The following is a 19,850-nucleotide window of genomic DNA, read 5'->3' on the forward strand; positions in this document are numbered from 1 at the left end:
AGTTGGTTTGGGTTTCCTGTTCCTAACTTTAGGTTTCTGAAAGCTATGTGTTTGCTCTGAATTAGTTACATAGGCTTTCTCTGCAGGCAATGGCAAGAGATGCATACCTCCAGTTCTAAGGTAGCTGAATGCAATGGACCAGCCCCTGACACTGCTTGCGTTTCTCCATGGGCTTCAGAGATTGCCTGCATGACTGCCTTAGAAGAGATGACATCACTCTGGCAGGTAAATATAGGTGAGATTAATCTTATCCTCCATGTCTTCCTAATGAGATAAGTATATTTTTACTATGTATGTAACCTACAACTATTTGTGAACTCGTATGGATATGCACAGATATAAATACACATATAAATGCAGATAAATAAAGAACGCATGTGTGCTAACCCAATATTGCAGTTGGGTTAATGAACAATAAACACTCAGCTCAGAATGCTTTTGTGCAACCAAACATTAAATTGACATAAATTGCTTTATTCAAAACAATGGAGCAGTTCTCTCCAGTCCTTCAATGGAATGTAAGCAGAAACAAAGAAATCCATAAAATACATCAAGATTGTGCAAATATTTTTAGACCTCCTCTGAGGCATTTTAAAGCTACCCATTCAAAAACAAACAAAAAACAACAACAACCAACCAACCAAACAAAAAAGATGATGAAAATGTTCAGTTCCATGTATTTATTGTTCTGTGTGACAATGCCTGTTTTGTGATACATTAGTGAGCTTAACACAGCTATGGAGTCAACAACCATGACCTGTTAGGCACATATGATACAATACAATAAGATGGCTGGCCCATTTGGGTGAGATATGGAGAAATCAGAAAGCTCAGTGCTCACACTGTTAAACCTCAGGAGCTACACAGAGCCAATGGGACAGCGCGGCATGCATTTATTTCCCTGAATCTCAACACAGATGGTAGCCCTAATTACAGGCTGCCAGCTTCAGCATTTCCTCCTTCATGCTGGTTTTATTTTGGTTTGTTTTCAAATGATGTATTTCTTCTCTGGTACCACAAGGACAATGAAATAACAGTCTAGGGCTACTGTTATTGAAATTTCTAAACACAAAGCAAAGTAATATATATGGGTGAAAAGGCTGCTTCATTTTATTTTTTTAAACACTTGGAAGCTTGTAAAATGCCATATATCCCATATGTCTTTGTGGCAGTTATTGTTGAGTAATGCAGAAAATGACCTTGCTTGGTCTCTGTTAGTGCAACTGCCTCTTTCTTTTGGCAGAGAGCAGCATAATTGCATGGAGGCTGAAGTTTCCATTTCACTTCTTGTGAATAAAATATATTGGTATGTACATGTACATAAGGATGACGCAGCCATATCGTTTTCTTTCTTTCTTTTTTTTTTTTTTTCTTTTGTTTTGTTTTAATGGTGCGCTCATAGTTCATGATGCTAGTAGATGATTATGCAGTTACCACTCCATTTTCTGACTTTGCTTTTCAGACCTGCAGTGAAAATGGTGAGCAAGGTGGGCAGTGCTTTTCTTCCCATGGTACCACCTGTGAGTGCATAGCTGGATCAGTGCAGTTGTGATTCTTGAAGTCCGTCAATTTAGTAAATTTTCCCTTGGATTTATTATACTTTGCCTACTTGGAATTAAATATATATATATATATATATATATATATGGTAGAAAAATTGGCTGCTTTTTTTGTTTGTTTTCACTTCAGTGCTTCATAGGACATGGATGATCAGGAATAAACAGTATAAAAAAATAAATAAAACAGTATGTTCTTAATAAAGGTGTTTAAAAATAATAATAATTTAAAGAACTACCTCTCACAGAGCTGGTCATTTGCAGGAGCTCATAAAATGCCGACAGAAAATACTGTGTTCCAAGTACAGCATCTTTTCTGTATTGTCCTTATACACTACTTAGAATTTTGTTAAAAGGTGGGGTGCTGGAAATGAGACACATCCTGGCAGAAGCACAAGCAGTTTTTTGTGAGAGTCCACCCACTGAGAAATCTGTGAAAGCAGCTGTAGGCAGAGGAATGATAGCAGTGGGATCTGGAAGTGATCCTCAGAAAGAGTGAAACAACAGGAGCACAACACTCAGTTCCACCTTTACTGTGTCCAAAAGAAAAGAAGTAATGCTTCAGTATTTCCAGTCAGAAAGTGCATTGTGAAATCCACCCTGCTCCTCAACTCCTGATCTATTTTGGAAGTTATTTCTGGTACTGAGAACACTGGTAAAATAATTAGGAAAAGCTTTAAAAACAATAACCACACATTAAGGTCATTTACTTGCAATTGTAGACAAACATATCACCGCACTTTACAAACACAGCTTAAAAAATGGCTTCAAACTGTGGTTATAGAGCTCAGTAAGTTTCCAGAAGTCCAGCTGAGACTCTCACTCATTTCATTGTTAGTTCTTTTTGTATTCTCCAACATGAATGCGCGTGCATCCATTTTATATCCACTTGTCCTTGTACTCACTTGCCCTTCAGAAGAAAAGACTCTTTCCTCTCAGAGACATGCTTAAAGAAATAAACAGTGTATTCTCTGAGACTTTCTTGTGCTACATAAAGCTATCAAAGTCCTTTCAACTTCTATGTGATGTGTTTTCCATTCTGTGGTTATTGTCCTAGCCCGAGCTTTCACCTGTTCTGTTCTGTTCTGTACTCACCTATCAGTGATGGAGGTAGCAGAGACTACTCTAGCAGTGCATTGTGTAATCATGTCAATAGTTCTTTCTTTAACTACAAAACATACCGTAAATCCTTGGCAAAACCTTAAAAACTGCCTCAGAGGAAGTAAATGGTTGTGCAGTATTTCTATTTGGTTGAAATTCAGACCCACGAGTTACTAAAGATTTGAACCTTATTCAGTGAAGTTTTGTAGGTAACTTGCTCATTTGTCAGCCAAAGGACATGAGCTACCTTTTCAGCGTGCAGCTAAGCATAGCTGTTTCTTAATGATCTTAAAGAGAAAAAATTGGTAGGATGGGACTTGCGGGAGTGTTTGTTCCAGGCTGGAAAACTGTAAATTAGCTTTAACAAGAATGTGATAAAATTGTAATAAAAGTAGAATTTATTATTTGTATTCTTTGGATCCTGAAGCTTAGTGTCTACTTCAGACAAAGAAGTCTACGTCCCTGCCCATCCTGTCCTCCTCCAGCACGGGAGGAGCTCAGGATCCCTGCCAGCCATGTCCTCCTCTCGCTTTCTGTTTTTATAAAGCACTTTATGTATATTCATTTTTGCTTTACCTTTTACATTGTTATGTATTTTTTAGTATAAAAAATACCTACCCTGGAGTCAGGAGAGAAAACTACAAAATTGTTTAACGTTTATCCCCATTCAAATGTGCCTGTCTGTTCTGGAGGATGCCAGGTGCTTCAAAGGCTGCCAAACTTATGGCAGGGCCGTGTGGCGCAGCCGCCTTCAACAGGGAACTGAGCTAATAGCCCCACATGTATTTCATTTAAAAATATGGACAAGCATTCAATCAAAATGAATTTTGTCATCTTGGTCAGGACTGCATTCAATCTGCATTGAGAGACATGAAAGGACGCTCTGTTACCCATATTTTATAACAATGACTCATTCAGCTACTGTAATCCCAGTCAGATATAGCACAATGCCATTCCTTGCCTCTTTCTTTTCTTTCAGCTGTAACTTCTCCTTTGCTACACACAAAACTCAGTGGTTGTCAAGAAGGTCTTGTTAGCACCCGCTTTAGGGGCTACCTACTTACATGCAAGGCTTTGCACTTTCATACCATTTTCTCCCTCTAACTCTGACCCTTTTTCTCCAAGTATGAAAATGTGTTTCATCTTCCACTTGCAGCTGCAGGACAGGAAAACAGCTCCAGTCACAGATCTGTGCGATACAGTCTTTTTGCCTGATTTGTCTGATGAAAAATGTATAAGCAAGTAGAAAACATTATTATCCCAAAGCAATTCGTACACAAAAGCATTACAGCCCCACTCGCCCCAGCAGAGGCAGCAGATAACTCAGCTACATACATATATTTTATTATTATTATTATTATCTAAAAGGGATTTACCTTCTATCATTGTTTCCTAAACTGTTTCCAATGCTCATTAAAAGAACTGGATAAAAAAGAAAAGCCTTAGTGAAATCCTGTACTCAGTGAACACTGAATTTGCTCACAACAAAATCAGAAATAATAATTGGGAGAAATAAGCATGTAAATTAATCTGTGGTTCTCGTTAGATAGCACTGAGAAAGAGATGCTTTCTTGGGAAGCTGACTGACTCAGATACTGAAGACATGAAGCAATTTTAGTAGCAATGATCAAATGAAATAAAAAGGATTTTCTGTCAGAAAAATCACCATTAAATAACCAAACATGCAGCACCAGATTGCACTCATGTCAGAACATGCAGTTTCCCTTAAGCCGGTGGGAGAAAATAAAGAAAGAAATGTAAGGACTGTGTGTAACCCACACAGAAATCAATTAATTGTATTTAAAACAATCTGCCACCTCCCGCCTGCCTGCTGCCTGCCTCGCACCAGCTGGGTGCGTGAGCTGCAGGACTCAGGGCAGGGCACAAGCCAAGGTCTGTGCTCCTCTCCAGGCAAAGGTGGGTTTGAGGTGATGTGTTCCCCACCCCAGCTCCCAGCTGGCCCCAACACGATGTGACAGCCCTGACCCCATAGCCAGACCATGGGCAGTGGGCACCCCCAGCCATGGACTGTGAAGAGACAGCAGCTGGGTTGGGTTTCCCTGAGTGGCTCCGCATTTGGTTCTTGTCAGGCCGGAGGGAGCCGAAAGCGTAGCGATGGGTGGATTATTTCAGCTAAGTGATCAGCAGACTGAAGTAAGTGGCTAGACCACAGGTATTTGGAGACAGTAACTGTAAGCTCAGTGTATGCACTGACTAAAATAGCTTCTCGGCAGCTGTAAGTTATTATGTAAACACTGGAATCTTACATCCTTTAATAAAAGCCACTGAGGAACCAGAGCAAATTTAGTTTTGTCTTATGCACAGTCTTATGAAAAAACATATAAAAATGTTCCACGGTAGACTGTTGCAACATTTCTAAAGACATAGCGTTTTATAAGAATCCAACCAAGTAAATTAGGCTAGAGTTTATTAAAAGTCAATTTAATAAATAAATATATAAACTGTATTGGGGACATCCAAAAGGAGGAAATACTTCTATCTAACAACCTTTTGTATGTGCTCATTTCTCCCTTGGAATCAAAGCAAAGCACATGAATCAAAATGATACTTATGGCCAATGAATGCAACTGCTTCTCAGCCTGTTTAGGGATGTGGGTCCCTTAGGTCAGAAGGGCCTCACATGTTCTGATTCCAAAGGAGGGAGAGATGTTTCTGAGCACCGCACCCAACTATGCTCATTGTGTGTGGGAAATCACAACAGCTGCACAGAGTTTAAAATGCATGCTTGTGGATACAAGCTATCTTCTACCAGCTAAGCTGCGTCTGGGAACTCCTAATGCAAAGATGACTACATTTTTGGAAGAAAATCACTAAAACAGGTGACAGTCTATTTCCATGTAATTTAAACATCCAGGTATGTGTTTCCTCTCGGGAACAAAGAACATTTTCAAAAACCTGAAGAAAGAGCCTCCTGTCTCTTTTGCACTCATACACAGGATAGACATTCTATGACTTTTATACAACTAGCTGAATTCCTTCTGCTTAAGATTATAATAAACAAAATGCAAAACAAACTCATAAACGACAGAGTATACTTACAAATCAATGAGCAGAAGTGAGCTGAAGTCTCAACTGACCAGGAGAGGCAGAGATGCTAATCAGATGTAAAATGGAGCTCTGTGTACCTGGGACCTGGCTAAGGATGATGCCCTGGTATCAGGAGTTTATGCTTGTGATGCTTACTTTTGCTACTGGTCTCCAGATGAAGGAGGTCATACTTGTCTGTTGTGTTCATTTATTCCTCGAGTGTATAATTACAGGCCTCAGGCTTCTCTTGGACTTTTAGGCCAAGAAATAGAGACTTTTTATTTCCCCTCTTCAGAGAAACTTGAACTCTGATTTGCTTAGCTCCCACCTGAAGCATCAGAGGCAGCTAGAACCTGGACAAGCTACATCAGTGCTTCTGTTGAAACACAAATCACTCAGGTGCCTCCTAGGTGTATACAGAAAATCTGTGTACACCTGCAACATCTGGGTTTGCAGAGGGATTTTCCTCAAAATTATACTGGTGAGGATGGTTGAATATCATCTACCTACCTTGTTATGATAACTAAGACCATAAATGCTCTTTTGTTAGAAAACACAAATCAGTAGTAAAGCACTTGACCAGTCAGCTGTCTCTTTGATGTATAACAGTGTGCTATAGATCTGCAAATTGTTACAGGGAGCTGGCAAGCTTTATGTGGCTCCTTTGTGGCTGAACATCTATTGAATGGTCAAATGCAGTAAAAGAGGCTAGGCACAGTAATCTAAATGATGCTTTTCACTCCATGTTCATGTAATAAGTTCACTATTTGCACAGGCTACAGGTATACAGAAGAGAGAAAGATGAATGATGCACAACAGCAGGGACATCATGGCATAGCAGATGTTCAATGTTCCCAGCATCCAAATGAATGACCTGGTGGTCTTTCTCTAGGAGCTGAGGCCATGTGCAACACTACTAGGGCGGATCTGCTGACCTACCAACATCGACCTTTTTAAAAAATAACAACTCTGCTCTAAAATTCATTATCTACTTTTGCTCTAAAGCTGTAAAATTCCTATGAATTTGTTTCACAAAAGCTTATATTTCAATATGTCTTAAATATTTTACTAAAAGTATTATTCTTTTATTATCATTTAATCCAATGTAGTATGAACATGACATTTGACAGCCTGTGACTGAAAATTCCAGCTGCCTTTCTGGATTACTAGCATAAAGTTTTTCAGCTGTATATAGCAAGCCGGTAGGGTCAGAAAAAAAAAAAAAAAAAAAAAAGCAGCCTGAATTTTCTATGCAGATCAGTGAAGCTGCTGCTGGATTGTTATTCCTCCCCTTAGTGGGAATCTGAAGAGACCAAATGAGTAGAATTATCTTCTCTTCACTAGTGGACTCGTTTCTCAGAGGAAGGGTCCAGGGAGTACATGAAAAGCACTGGGTACACTTTGAAGTCTTTGGAGCTTCATGATAGTCAAGAATGCAGGCATGAGGGTCCAGTGAGAAGGCCATCATGGTTCCCATGTTATGCTGGTCCTTACATAAACCTCCTTCCCATGGAAAGCCATTTTTTAAGTGGTCAGGCTGTGGCAGGAGGGGAGTTGTGTTTGGCAGCTTCTTTGGAATTCAGTGATGAGAAGTAAGCCAACTGTATATCCCAGAGAATGAAACTTCTGCCTCTGTCCAGCCGGTGCACATACAGGGACCTGAAGTCTTCTACCATCGAGGCTGTGGCATAGGAGAGTGCTCACAGTTTACATATGGTATGCCAGTGAAAACATGGGTGTGAGGAAACCAGAAGTGGTAGCTCAGCCATAGGGTGGAGAAGCAGATTCTCAGCACTAATGTGGGTCAGTGATAGCTCCAGGCTTCAAAGTGCCCAGGGTATGGCGTGGGACTGCTTTAAGCTGTGTGAACCCAGAGCAAAGAAATGGTTTCTGTTGCAAAGTTTTACTAACATGTAACTTAATCTGAGCAATCTCATCTAAGTGATATACATTTTAATGTCAATAACTCAGACTAGAAAAATCTGAATAATATTGAAGGTGCAGAGATCATTTCATGTAAGTAAGTAATTTATTCTGAGAAGATGGAATAGTATCCATTAGGAAACAGACTTTGGGCTCATGGCAATCTGATGTGGCGGAGACATCCTACACGATTTCTGTGGAATTTATTCTTTACAGTTTTCTCTTAATTATACTAGTTATCATTGGAGTATGCAAAACACTGTCCAAATAGTTATAAGCCTTTAGAATTTTGAGTTAGAAAAGTCACAGCTTGTGATGAAGACTGAAAAGCGTCAGATGAGGAAATAAAACTCTTCCTCCCAGAACTGAATAGCTTTTTTTTCCCTGAAAAACAGCCAGTAAAGCCACCCTAAATGGCTCTAAAATTATACTGAGGAACACAACTGCAATGTACTAAAAAGGTTGTCACACATGAAAAATCATTCTTCTCAAAAAAGGCCAACTTCTGTTCAGTCACGATAATGGCTCAGCTAAAACATAACAAAAGGCGTAGAAGTCCAGCTCTCTTTCCTCGGGCAGCACTTTCACAGAAAACAAATTGCTTGTTTCCTGGGGAAAGCCAGGCAAAACATAAAACTGAGGCAAGGAGTAGATAGACACAGTGCAGGAGCACTGGGTAGGGCAGGAAAGAAGACTTCAGCCACAAAATCCAGCTGTTATTAGGCAGGAGCAAGGCAGCCCTCTGAGCATGATCCTGTGTAATAAGGCATGGAGCTGCAGGGAACCTGGCACAGTGAGGCACAACTTTACAGTTTTGAACAGCAAAATAAACCTAGCCACTCAAAGTCATTTGTTTCCCTTCTCTCCCAACTCTCACTTTGCATTTGTAAATGTGTCCATGGGGGTGAAATATCCTTCCTTCTGAGCATCCATCCACACAGGCACTTTTCTTCCTAGCAGGACCATCTCTGTGCCATGCACCATCATCTCCAGCCTTCCCATGAACAAAAGGAGGAAGGGAGAGGGGAAGAAAAATGTGACTTGCATCATGGTCACTTCTCAAAGCTTTGTCATGCTCAGCTAGGCTGGGCTGGGCTGGTGGCTCTGCTGTACTGTGGCAAGTAAAGGGTGTCAGAGGCAACAGCAGAGATGGGGAGAGCTGGTGTCAAGGGCAGCGATGGGGGACAGAGTAGGCTGGTCTGGTAACTAGAGATTAACAGAAGCAAGCTGTATCTTTTTTGTTTAGATAGCAGTTAGGCCTTTTTTTACCCAGCCACAGGGACAGATGAGCTGCCTACAGGCTCTACTGACATGGGAATGAGCAGTGAGTCCTGGGGACAGAGATCAGGCATGAGTGCGCCCTGAGATGCAGAATAAGATCAACCCAGCAAGACCTGCATAAAGCACTGTCCCAGAAGCCTCCATAAACCCAGAATAGGAAAGGATTTAAGCCACTTTATCCCACCTGACTTCTGGGCTGAATCTGCCTAACTTAGAACAATTCAAATATTTCCTTTGTCTGTGTATACCAGTGCCAGTACTGGGCATTTGACTCTTCCTGTACTATTTCCTGCTCAAATAGCTTTTCCCATCTCAGCTTTTCCCACTCTTCCTGAAGTAAAACACCTCAATAACAGATAGTTAATTACAGCAGGCACTTGAAGGCTAAGGATGAATTGAGGATGGCAGAAGTGGCCATGGGAATTTAGGGGAGTGATACTAATGGAAACATCTGAATCGCAAGCAGGGATGTGCTACCACAGACTTACAGGGAGAGGTGATCTGGTCCAGATCCCAGCTCCAAAACCAGGCAGATGATACTCAGCCCCTCTTGGCAGGCGTTCATCTGAGTGCTCCATAATGGGCATGTTGATGGAGATCCTGCAGACTGCCTCTAAAGCCCTGTCCTTGTGGTGAGAAGCATTCACTGCAGTGACTTGCTGCTCCACATTATCCCAACCTAGCTTTTAGCTTAGGCCTGCCTTTGAATAAAGTATTCTTAAGTTTTACCTTTTTCTTTTGTAAAAGTGGAAACAAATAAATATTCTCCTCCTTAATAAGTGTGCTTATATGAAGATGAGCTTCATGCCCTTCAGACTGCTCTCCCAGTTTTCACTCATTTCTGCCCCCTGAGCCAAAGCAAGAGGTGTGATAAAAGAACAACAACCCAAAAGCAAGCAGCAAGCACAGCTCCTTACTGAATGCCCTCTTTAAACCTTTATTGTGCCAGGAAGAGCAATTTTTCCAAGTCCCTGGTAAAGCAAAGTAATATTGTAATAAGGCACTGCTATGACTCATTGCATCAATCAGTAATCATTTCTCTGGTATCTGGGCTGCTTGATGGATTTATCTGTTGTCTCTCGTTTTATGTTTAGTCTGTGAGAAATATGGAAGAGAAACCGTCTTCTGTGTGCTGTTGGGAGGCATCAGTCTCTGAGAGTGCTAATTGCTGCCCTAATGTAAAATAATAGACAACAACAATTGCTACATTACAAGTGAATATTGAGAATGATGGCAAATCACACTGATCCCTCTGGTAGCGATCGTTGTAGCAAAATCAGGTAATTACCATCTACTGTTGAATGAAGCAGAAAAAGCTGTGTCCTGCAACTACATATGTTGGGGTGCTCTCCAGTTTATCTGTGAAGTCAGGCTTGCCAGCTGCTGAAATGCAATTTGGGAGATAACTGGAACAGTTCTTCTCAATGGATGTAAAGCAATGAAGGCTCTGATGAGAGACAAAGGGAGAAGGATTAGGTCACCTCGTATGTTCCAAAATAAACAAAAGGAAAAATAAATCTTTAAGAAGGACTTAAAGAAGGAAGGTGGGAGAAAAGTAGAGATAAAGAAAAATACTGTGAGATACTGTGGAAAAGCATAGCGCTCTATTTGAATGTGTGTCACTGGGCATGGAAATGAAAGGAGATGCTGCTATTCCATTTTCTGTGCACTGAATGTTTAAAGTGCAGATGAATCCCTTTGCCTATGGTGGGGGCTGCTCCAAAGTCACTGCTGTCCTGTGTTTCAGTGCAGAGGAAGAAAAGCACCGGAGCAAGTGGCTTCCTCCTATTTGCTGACTAACAACTTGTAAAAGAAATATTTATCTTTTTTTGTTTGTTTGTTTTTGTGTTTTGGGTTTTTTTTTTTTTTTTTGCATTATTCTCCTACAAGCAGTAAAAGCAGTCTAGCCTGGAAGAGACAAGTAATTTGTTCTGTCAGCTGCTAAATGTCCTGGGCACTCAGTGCAACCCTGCAGAAACATCCCAGCAGCCAGGAGGTAGCAGGGCAGCTCTGTGCCCCAGGAAGGCTGGACAACAAGGTAGGTTCTCATCTGTGTTGCAGCACAAGCAACAAGCTTTCTCCTGCCCCTGTTTGGTTTATATCCATCACTAACAAACCTTAAAACATGTCATCAATAGTCAGATCAGAGGATTGCGCCCAGAAGTGCATTTGGAATGGCTCAGAGCACAGCTTTTCTTGTTCATCTCTATTTTGAGAGCCAGAAATCGGTGGGGTCACAGCTTAGTTTCTGCCTTGGGCTCCCTGGAATATTTCTCTCCAAACATTGCATACTGTAATGCACAGTACACATGCCATGTTTCTTTATGAAAATCTCTGCCTTTTGCATAATTACATGCAAATGGGGTCACTGTACCACAGACCTTAATCTAGCATTAAACCCCTCAAATATCACTTGCACTAGAATATCCTATATGTTATTCTCATTCCACTGTGAATTTATCCCAAAGCTAATACCCATTTGTGTGTTTTTTTCTAAATGTGCAATAGCCTAAGCACACACTTTCATCCATTAACCTCATACTGATGGAGACAGCACAGAACTCACAGGGCTAAATTCTAACCTAAGTTCAACTTGTGGACTTCAGTGCAGCTGAATGCATATAGTTGGACTCTAATTTTGACTCACACATGAGAAACAGTAGGGCTGTGTAACACGTACTTGTGACTATGCAGGAATTACACATATGAAAAATTACGTTACAGAAAACCTATCCATCAAGAAAATGACAGCCTAAGGAAATTGTAACTTTCAGTCTTTCTCCTCCATTGGCAACATTAATTGTTTTGAAAACATCAAGTCTGACCACTCACTACATTGGCTCCCTATAGAGCTTCTCTTCAGATTCATGTTCCCATTAAATGGCCTAAAACATTTGCAGAGGCAAGGAATGTACTTGAGTATTGAATTAGCTTGGCATGAAGGATCCATCTGTAACAAGAAATGTCTTTTGTCCAAGAGCTTTCCAGGAAGAAGAGTCAGTTCTCTGGCCTGTGCATCTGACAGGATTTTAATCCACTTTCATTAGTAAAATAAGAAAAAAATATATATTTTAATTAAAACAAAACAAAACAAACAAACAAAGAAAAGCACAGAGTTTGTAACGTTCCAGAAATGTCTATGTACATGAACAGAATCACAGAATAACAGAATCACAGAATGACCCAGGTTGGAAAGGACCTCAAGGATCATGTAGTTCCAACCCCCCTGCCTAGCAGGGCCACCAAACATACACCTTTACTAGATCAGGTTGCCCAGGGCCCCGTCCAACCTGGTCTTGAACACCTCCAAGGACGGGGCATCCACAACCTCCCTGGGCAGCCTGTTCCAGGGCCTAACCACTCTCCTAGTGAAGAACTTCCCCCTAACATCCAACCTAAATCTTCCCTCTTTTAACTTAAAACCATTTCCCCTAGTCCTGCTATTGTCAGAATGACATGCATGTCCTTCCTTTTGTGTTGCCAGAAAGCATAACAGTGAAAGCATTCAGCTACAGTGGAGAGTAGTATACAAGAGCTTGAATGGAAAGACTAAGAATATTAGCACATGATATACAAAATAAAAGGAAATGGATAATCTTTCAGCTACCAGGTCAGTGGGTCAAATCTATCCCTCATGAGCTCCAGAAGTAATGCCTCTTATTTTATTATGTTGGCCCACAGTGTCAGAAGTGGATACTGGTGGTAAGGCAGCAGAGGTTGACCTTTCCCTCCAATATTTATTTCATTACATTTTCTTGCTGTGTGACAGATGGCAACAGAAGGGCAAGTTGACAGAATGGTGTCTGACATGGAAGTATATATAGACTAAAGGTATGTCACCAATTTCCTTCATGAAGAAAAAATGGCACCATTGACATTCCTTGACTCTTGATGAATGTTTATGGAGACCAAACAGTGGATATGAGCACAGTGAGGCAGTGGGTGGTGTGTTTCAACAGTGACAATAGTGACTTAAGGGCAAGCCCATTCTAGATGACCATGCACAGGTGTAACAGCACAAAATCAAGAGCTCACCTGCACAAATCAGCTAATGGTGGAGACAATGTTGAAAAACAGCGTTTTGTGGCTGAGAAATCAATCTCTATCAAATAGTGTCACTGTGCTCTTTGCATCTGTTGTAGTTTCCATGGAAATAGGAGGTATTACTTCCAGAATTACCTACGTAATAACAGATCTGCATGCAGCTTTTTGGTTTATCAGTTCCTCTACTTGGAAGAAATCAGCAATCAAATTTGACTCAACTAGAGGCCAACAATCTTGAAATGAACTAAGACAACATCTAAGGTTACATTGTACTGCACAGAGCTGAATGCTCTCTAGTATTCTGGGACGCAAGAGGAGTTTACAGGGTCATGAAGAAAACTTTCCTTGTGAATGTTCACTGCTGGATTCTCAGCTCCTTCCTCCAAGTCCTCTGCAGTTCACCATTACCCAATGAGAAAAAGCAAGCTGTGAAGTGCAGGAAGTCCAAGTGTTAAATGCAGGTCATTGTATGAAGTCTTGGCGAGATGGCAGTAAAAATTTCAGCTGGTACCAAAGTTAAATTTCACAGTGAGGCTTCATTTTATACTGCCCCCTTCTACAGACCACAGACCCAAAACAAGATCATGGAAGAAATCTGCAGCCTTGGGCAGAGCAGCAGCAGGATTGCTTGGCCATTTCTACAACTAAACTTTGTTCAAGTATCTACAATCTGGAATACTGCTGTAATATTAAGATTAATCAATTAATCTTCCCACTGACAGTGATCTTTTGTGTACAGTGCTTTATGATGCAAAATTTTAGCAGCACGTGTTAGATACATACATAGCCTTACAACAGTTTCTTTGGCACAGAATTTCATCTATCTATCCGCATATTTTAAATGTGGTTAGTAATTTGTTTTTGAGTCCATTTATATCAATACTTTATTATGGATTTTAAGGAGGGGTATAAAACATTTCTGTCATTCTCAACTTTAAATTTACCCGGTGTGATTAAACATTACCTATGGGAGGATAGGTGTGATGGAAAAAATGGAGGTTTGCCAGACAAATATTGCTTGAAGAAGGTTTAATTTTGCAAGTGAAGAAATTCACGCAGTGCAGGGTAAAGTCTTGAAAGCTTGAACCTGTCCCCTCTTACACAGTCCATAAGCTGCCCCAGACCTCCAGTTAGCTTTGCGGTCAGCCAGTCTGGAGATTTACAAGCACTGTAGTGATGGTGATTAGAAACCACAAGGTCGGAAGTCCAGCCTCACAAGGAGGTCTGAAGATATGGTGCCTACACTCTGGGGTTCACAATGCATTGAGGTGTCCCACAAGAAACGCTGGATCCTTTCAGCCACCCTGGAGATGTTACACATCAGGAGGCAAATCTGATGTGAAACATCCCAGCATTGTAAGGGCTTCACAGTCCTGCCTTATATTTTTTTTTCTGGAGGCCATTTTAAAAAATCTATCTGTAGATGAAGGAGTTAAATGCTATATTTCACCTCCACCGCGACTCATATTGCAAGGCTTGTCTAATTCATGTTTATGTGCAGTCTGATTCCTCTGCTAAGTGCATTTACTCTCCCACCCAATTTGGCATGCAGTGAACAGTGCACAAAATAGATTTAATTGATTTGTACAGGTATTAAAACAGATTATCATCTACGCAGATTTGGAGCACAGTCACTGTGTGTTAGCCAAATAGATGATGTAAATAATAATTGTATGAAACAGAGGGTTTCAGAGAGCTGGGTATTAGTGGATCGTGTTAGACAGCAAAAGAATTTCACATTTACCCAGCAGACAACAAAGGACGTCCAAACATATCGTGAGATGAACTGAATATCCAGGAATGGATGATATAGAATGTCAGTGTGGATATTAAGAATAACATTTTTATGCAAAGGCACTTGATCTTAGGTATTCCTGTAAATAATATGCATGATGAAATGCACCAATTTCCAATGCAGTCCAGAACTTCCCATATAGGCACTGACCACAGATAAAAGCCTCACGTAGGAGGCATAACTGAGCATATGTGTGCAGACCCAGCAAGAAAATTCTGCTCTAAAACTCATATATGCCCAACATCCAACGGACAATACTGACATACTGATATATCACTGATAAATAAGCAAAGCAAATGTTACCAAATCTCCACCTTCTGCATACAGTTAATGAAGGAGAAACATAAAACAGAATCACAGAATCATTAAGGTTGTAAAAGACCATCAAGATCATCTAGTCCAACCATCAACCCATCACCACTGTGCCTGGTAAACCATGTCCCTCAGCGCCACAAGTTATGTGAGCCATTGTCCTCTCTCTTGGAAAGGTTGTTGTCCCTGATATTTTGGAACACTGTTACATATTCATCCCACCTTGCTCCAGTCTGGCACAAGATGACCATGGGCTCCTGGAACTGCACTGATCTGAGTGCAGCACCAGGACATGCTGGTTGCCTGGGGATGAGGATAAAACCATTGCACGCAGTGATCTTTCCATGCAGCATCCGCAGTGACCGTGCTTTTCTATTAAATGAAATTGTGGAAGGAAAATGAAAAACCTTGCCTGGAGAAAAAAGGAGGCACGCTGTGAAGACGTAGAGTAAAAGACTCCCTTTTGTGTGCAAAAGGGGGAGGGTTGTTTTTCCAAGGGCACAGGACGCTCTTACATGATCAGGGCTGTAGAAACTGAAAAAGAAATTGCACAGCATATTCTTTAATGAAATGTCTATGACAGCTGAATTAAAACATTATTTAATAGAGTTTGCTCTGAGATTTGAAGTTTGTTTCTCTTTGTTCCACAGCCCAAGAGACCACTCTTTCTTTATGTCTCCCTGATGTATGAAATCACTGCAGTGTCCCTTGCACGGCTTCAGGAACAACGAAGGCTGGAAAAATACTCTTCTCAGGTAATAAACTCTTAGCTGGCCCATTTTTTTCCCCCTTTTACAATGAATGTGCAGTTGAACAGTCTCCTTATTCAGCAATGATCGCTGTGCAGTTCTGACCAAAACTCTGTTGTTCCAGTTGATTTTGAAAGGTGTCTGTTCAGAACAACGTAAACTCCAACAAAACTCCCTTCTGTGATTTTAAGGCTCTTGCACAATTACAGACATCATAGCTCCCAGGCTTTGATTCAGAAAAATACTTACATGTTGGACTTCAAGGGGATTTTTCAGACACAGTGTAAGTTGCCTATGCATATTATTGCATAGAGGTCTGAAGACAGAGTGCTAGTAATTATAGTTCTCTAAGAGCATGAAAAACAATCAGGAATTATTGGGCTTGGTGTTCAGAGGCTGAATAGTTTAAAATGTTGATTATTCTATGGTATGATAAGAAAACAAAAGCCAAAACAACTAACACTTCCTAGCAAATATCTGAAAAATATTAGAAAGGTTACAGAAGGATGGATTACAGAATTGATTGTGTGCCTACGAAGAATTATTCATCACCCAGCACCTCAAAGGGCATTATAAACCAGGACTGCATTTTACTTTGTGGTTAGAGGAAACATGAAGCTCTTGCTTTCAAAACCCCAGTCCAGCTTCTAGGAGATTTCTCCTTGAACCAAGGTCAGCCACTGCTTTTGCAATGTATCAGCTGATGTATCACATGTAGATCCAGTGTGGTTCTCTCCCATCCCCTGACCTGTTCTTCCCTACTGCATGTTGCTGTCTATACAGTTCCTCCTCAGTAAGTGGAAAAAAGGAAACCAGATCAAATTTCAAAGACTAAAATACTGCCTCTAAATAAAAAGAATAAAAAGAAAATTGATTGCGGTAGGCCCAGATTGTATCCAGAGATGTCAGCGGTATTAGTTTTAGAAAGTAGTGAAATAATAAAAAGCCTTGTCAAATAAAATCTTCAAATAAAATTTAAGATTTCCACTGAAAGTGGAAAATAGCACTTTATTGTGTACTATTATTATTGTGTACTAATACAGTTTTGAAAACAGTGTTATATAACCTTCAGTTGCTTCAGTTTAAACCTATTTATTTATGATACAACTGACCTATTCTTATCTTACAGTATTTTTATAGACAAACGTAGCTTGCATTCAACAACAGTCCTTCTTCTGTGGGTAGCAGAGAGATTTGTACTTTTATTACAACTAAAGTGCAGGTACAGCTTTGTCAAGACAAACTAATTGCATCAAACACAGACCTGATAGAGTCTTAATAACAACAGAGCTACACGGTTGAAATGTGTGCTCCTCTCCTCCTGGGAAATCTAAAATCCACAGAGGTACTTCTTCAGGTAAATGTGTCTTAGAGGCTTTTCAGTGTCACTGTTCACTGACGTATTTGCCATCAGCAGAAGAGAATGTCATGGGACAGAATATAAACTTTTTTTTGGAGAGCAGGCAGCACAAAGCTGGCCTTATTTTGTTTTTCTAAAGTTACTTGGCACTGTGGATCTCTAAATAAATATAAAGTCATTCACAATCAAACGGGCAAGCAAGAAATGACAAGTGTTTTGACAGTGTTCAAAATACTTTGAGGTATTTTTAGCATATTTCTGAGTCGTATTAGCTTAACCTGTAATAGAATATAAATGAGCCCATATGGCAGAGATGTAATTATGTTCCATGTGAGAAATCCCTGTGGTAGATTTGGGGAAAAAAAACTCACCACATGTGCCTTCTGGAGGGCACGATTTACACATGATTACCTACTCATTTGCATCGAGAAGAATATGAAGTAACACAATGCTAACAACACTGTAATGAAAAGGGCAAGCAAAGACTCCAGATCCCTGGGGGTGCTGATCCCTCTGACTGACATCCAGTTAGGAGCAGGGAATTCTTCCCTTTAGGGAGTACATTTTATGAAGCGATCTTTGATTATGTGGGCACAGTAATCACAAGTCTTAATTATTATTACTGTGAGAGAATGGGCTACAAATCTCCGGGGAACGTCTCTGTCACAGATACTTTGCCGGCGAACGCTCTAAATGAGTGTTTTCCCAAGGATCATTTTCATTCCAACCTGATATTTAGCTGAAGTTTCTTTGACTACTAGTCATGAAACATTAAATATAGATTAGAGGCAGAGAGATGTTGAAAGTTAAAATTCACCGGAGGTGCACACCCGTGCACTTGAGAGACAGCCCCAAATGTTGTCCAGATGTTGTAGCAACAAGGCTGAGGGTTCCCAAGCTGCAGCACAGCCACAACAGAAGAGAAAGTGGATGTTTAGCATTCCACCGGCCTTCTGTTTAGTTTGCTTGTAGTGTATTAATTTAGCAGAAAGTCCTAACAGCCTGTTAGCGGTAGATGTTACCAAGTATACACTGCCCTGAAAGAATGAAGAAATTCTTTTATAGCAATAAAGGGAGTAATTCAAAGCATGTAATTGATTTTCCACATTTTCAAACTGTGATAAGACTAAGCTTTAGCAACAGAAACATATGTTTGCAGTTTTGCCAATGTTCCTCAATGAATTAAAAAAAAGAGCCTATAACTTATTGGTTAGATTGTTAACATGCATTGGGCATTTCAGTGGCTATTAAAGCACTTGCCAAAACACTATCATCTTCTAAACAGAGGTGGTAGGTACGGCTTTTTTTCATGCCACGGGACACGTTTTCATGATTATCTAAAGTAACAGTTTTTGGAGGAGGAATGCGACAGAAGAACAACTAGGCTTTCTTAATGAGCTATTGTCAGGTTTCTGTGCTGTCCTCCCTTACCTCCTCCAGCCTTTTCACTCTGAAGAGGCAGACTGAGGCACAGCTTGTGCCTTAGTATACTCTCACAGCACTTCAGCCTGCTGCTGAGCAGTGTCTGACAGCCACGCTGCTGTCCCCAGGCTTCACACTGGTCCTCACAGCCCACTCTGGGTCTCTGATGAACCTCCCTGATAACATCCAACTCAGAGTAGAAGCATTTGAGTAATTTCCAAATGTCAAGCAATGCACTGCAGAACAGCAGCAGGAGGCTCAGGTGAACTCCTGCAGCTGTCATTTCAGATAGAGTTTAAGTCCAGAAGGAACATTTAGAATTATTATTGTGGCCTTTTGCCTCAAACAAGCCTCAAAATTGTAACAGGAATACCTGTATCAAATAAAATAATTTGATGGTGTGTAAGAGCTTATCTCTTGGAAAGACAGCCAATCTGAGTTTAAAGGCTCCAAGTAACAGAGCTTCCAGCAAAATCTTTTGATGTTTCTCTCATTCAGCAGTTTTACTGTTAAAAATATGTGCTTGTTTCCATATTAACAATGTCAGAATTCATCACTGCAGTTCAGAACAATATTTGCTTTCTCCTGACACCACAAACAGACAGTGCAGAGTGCTACGGCCAGACTACAGAACCCACCCTCAGGTTTGTCATGTTTCAGCAAGAGGTCACCTTCCTTTTTCGGACATATTGCAACTTCCGTTTTCTTTCTATCATCTTGCATTGTGAAAAATGTAGGATGCCTTATAATTCCTTTACAGGGAGAATAAAAGAAAAAAAAGCTAGGTGACGGCCTCAAAATAATCTTACCTGCCAAGATACACAAGGGAGATACAGAAAAATTGAGTCCTATTCCCACTTTCTTGGCCTTGGAGTTGACATTTCAAACTTAAAGTCCTGTTGGGCGTGCTAAGGCCTGAACTGCAAACTCAGATTCCCTTTGTGTTTCAGTAAATGCTCATGGAAAGCAACTTAGTCGGAGGTGGCAACATTCACTGGGACCCACCAGAGAGCTGAGATAGTTACAGTGGAGAAAGAAGCAGAGGTTCGTGTCATCACATGTCATTTGCTCCAACTCCCATGTCGGAAGACTTGCCAGAGAAGGAAACAGCTTGGAGGGTTGCCTGCTCCCAGTCAGGAGGGTGTTTGCAGTATAGGGGTAAGGAAACCATCTTTTGGCATAGCAAGAAGTTGGCAACACTGACTGAGAATCAAACAGGGCATGGGGGAAAAACCCTCAAAGACTGGAAGTGCAAGTTG

At 40.7% G+C, this 19,850-nt stretch overlaps 1 long non-coding RNA gene across 1 annotated transcript; it reads right to left on the reverse strand.

Annotated features, from left to right (window-relative positions):
- Positions 1 to 654: 654 nt before the first annotated feature.
- On the reverse strand, positions 655 to 10,972 carry LOC107309046 (uncharacterized). Its single transcript, XR_001553051.3, has 2 exons — positions 10,198 to 10,972; positions 655 to 10,082 (listed from the first exon to the last, which is right to left on the reverse strand). It is a non-coding gene; the product is annotated as an uncharacterized LOC107309046 (long non-coding RNA).
- Between the last annotated feature and the right edge of the window lie 8,878 nt (positions 10,973 to 19,850).

The sequence above is a fragment of the Coturnix japonica genome, chromosome 2 (assembly GCF_054131305.1).
Source record: "Coturnix japonica strain WE chromosome 2, WE-NBRP24, whole genome shotgun sequence".
In the NCBI taxonomy this organism is placed as follows: Eukaryota; Metazoa; Chordata; class Aves; order Galliformes; family Phasianidae; genus Coturnix; species Coturnix japonica.